The sequence below is a fragment of the Condylura cristata genome, unplaced genomic scaffold (genome assembly GCF_000260355.1).
Source record: "Condylura cristata isolate star-nosed mole 26May11 unplaced genomic scaffold, ConCri1.0 scaffold00016, whole genome shotgun sequence".
Taxonomy (NCBI): domain Eukaryota; kingdom Metazoa; phylum Chordata; class Mammalia; order Eulipotyphla; family Talpidae; genus Condylura; species Condylura cristata.
In genome coordinates this window covers 20926865-20929478 of record NW_004567117.1, presented here as the reverse complement: position 1 = coordinate 20929478, position 2614 = coordinate 20926865, and the positions used below count along the sequence as shown (strand labels likewise).

The window sequence follows — 2614 nt, the reverse complement described above, 5'->3', positions numbered from 1 at the left end:
ACCTCCGGGGCAGGCGGGAATCGAACTCATGCGGAAGCGGCTTTAGATTCTCAGTGCTGTGCTTTAACCCGCTGCGCCACCAGGGAGAGCCGATTTTTATTTTTATTGGAATATAACTGTAACTTTCAAATTTTGAGGTTTGTCCTATGTTCCTCAGGTTTTCGAGGAAGAAAGCTCATCTATCCAACATGGGATATGAGTTTATCAACCACATTCACAGCCAAGGAACACAACCTTGGTCTTGTGGTGTCTACCACTTTGGAGAAAAATCTTCTCAGACTGTGACTGAAACAGCTAAATGTGACACTTATTATCAAATAATCATTTAAGCACACTGCAATTAGTCTTTAGGACATAGCTATGAGGTGAGCACATGTTGAATATTGCCATCTTTTCTGCACAACCTTAGGCTGACTGTTTTTAGCAGCCTCGATTTTCTTATCTGGATGATAAAGACGATATTGCTACTAATTTCATAGAATTGTTAAGGGAAAGGATGTCCTAAAGGAACTCTGCAGAGTCTTGTGGACTTCACCCCCCTACTCCAGCTTTCTGTACTCTACCCGCTACTCCAGTGACTGGAAACTACAACTCCCAGCAGTACCAGGGAGAAAAATGCAAGGACCCAAGGGCAGAGCTAAGCAGGCATTCTGGGACATTGGGGGGTAAAGAGGGCACCATTGGGTCTCTCGCTCTCTCACTCAGGAAACAGCTTTCTGGACCGCGTGTCTCGGGGGCTTTCAGTTAGTTTGTTACCAGAGCTCCAAGTCAGCCCAGCCGGTAAGATATTCCAGTTGTTGTTTTCTTTTCTTTCCCCCTTTCGTAAATAAACCCATTTTGACCCTTTTGTGAGTGCCTGCAGTACAACTGAATTTCAACGTGTGGGTGAGGCCCCACAGACAGGCGGCCCAGTTCACACTGGGTTGCCCTGTAACAGAATTATTGTAAGGATAAATGAATGAGTATTCCTGAAGTGGTGAGAACACTGCCTGACACACTGAGTGCTATGCTGGTGTTCACTATTACAGCTAGTTTCTACCCTGCCATTCTTCCTGCTAACCTCAGAGGAGACATACAACTGCTACTCTTTCTTATATTGTAGCTTCCAGTTCCACCCTAATAAAGAGGAGAGATTCCCCATATTCTTGGGATGCTTTCTTTCCTCCAAACTCTTGCATCCGGAATCCAGCATGACCCCTCATTTCCACAGCACTAGGTCTGGATGTTCTGCTCAGAGCCCAAGCCCCACTGCAAGCTCTTCTTTCCTACCTACCCAACAGTATTTTTCTCCACTCTCTACCCAGAACCTTTGCCAGACTCAGACCAGTTTCACAATCCTTTGCAGATGGGCTGCTTATTATAGCCACACCTGAGTTTCTGGTGATCCTCCCACCCTCCTTGGAAGTGACTGGGTCTAGAACAGACAGGACTTTCAACAAACGTTTGCTGTCTGTTTCGAAATATTTGGCTTTTTTCAACCCCATGTTGTGTTCATAACAGATATAAAGTCATGTAAGTATATTTTGGCATGTGTTAAACTTTATCTATATCAGTAAATGCTACATAAATACTCCAGAATATAATAAATGGGGTAAATGAAGTGGCCAGACTTAATTATAAGAGGTAGCTACTTAAGAGTTTCCTTAATGAAACTTGGGATGAGTTAGCAAGTGTTCCTCTCTGAAACAATTAAACATTCCCTCTCCTTAAAGTCATTTTCTTTTTTTTTTTTAAGTTCATTCATTTATTTTATTGAGGTAACATTGGTTTACATAGTTGTTTGTGTTTTTGAAATATAGGATCTTCCCTTTCAGGTGTAGTTACCACCCTGCACCCACCACCAAAGACCCAGTGTGTCCACCATAATCTGATGTGCTCCCTCCCTTCTTTGTTTTCCCCCTCTCCCCTTCTGGTAGCTTCAGAGCTATAGTAAGCTCCAGGGTTTGTTGTTAATTTGGCTTCGTCTGACCCTTTGTTTTTCTATATTCCATATAAATTAATACCATCTGGTGTTTAGGTCTTCATTACCTTTTGACTTATTTCTGCTTAGCAAAATCCCTTCCAATTCCAAGTGATCTCTTTAGATTCTTTAAAAAATACTATCCATACTCCTGGTACTCCTGGTTTTTATGAGGCAGACTGTTAAACATTCATTCTTATTTTTTTTATTCCTGTTTAAACATTCATTCTTACGAGAATTTATTACTTGACAAACAAGTTCATTGATATCGAGCACTTAAAGGACTCAAAAGAGTAGGGACTTACACTCATCCCACCCAGAATATCCCTGAAAAATGCTCTCAAGAAGAGGACATTTAGTCAATGACCACGGGATTACTGCCAAAGACAGGGAAGATCATAACAGTGAAAGTAAGTGGACTGTACTCAGTAAATCTTAATGTGCCATGTCCTTGTGTGAATCTTAACATATTTTTTACTTTGGTTCATTTCCTCATGTTTAAAATGGGGAAAACAATAGCAACATTAGCAACTAGTAATTTCTATGGCAGGTACACAGTGAGTAAGGAATAATCGATGGACCCCTGAAAGAAGGCTTCCTGTACATTTTTGAGGAGAGAGAGAGAGAGAGAGAGAGAGAGAGAGAGAGAGAGAG

General features: G+C 41.6%; 1 protein-coding gene across 10 annotated transcripts in view; it reads right to left on the bottom strand.

Moving 5' to 3' along the window:
* Positions 1-2614, bottom strand: part of DTNA (dystrobrevin, alpha) — a 298087-nt gene that overhangs the window by 101848 nt on the left and 193625 nt on the right. The gene's annotated exons all lie outside the window — the stretch shown is intronic.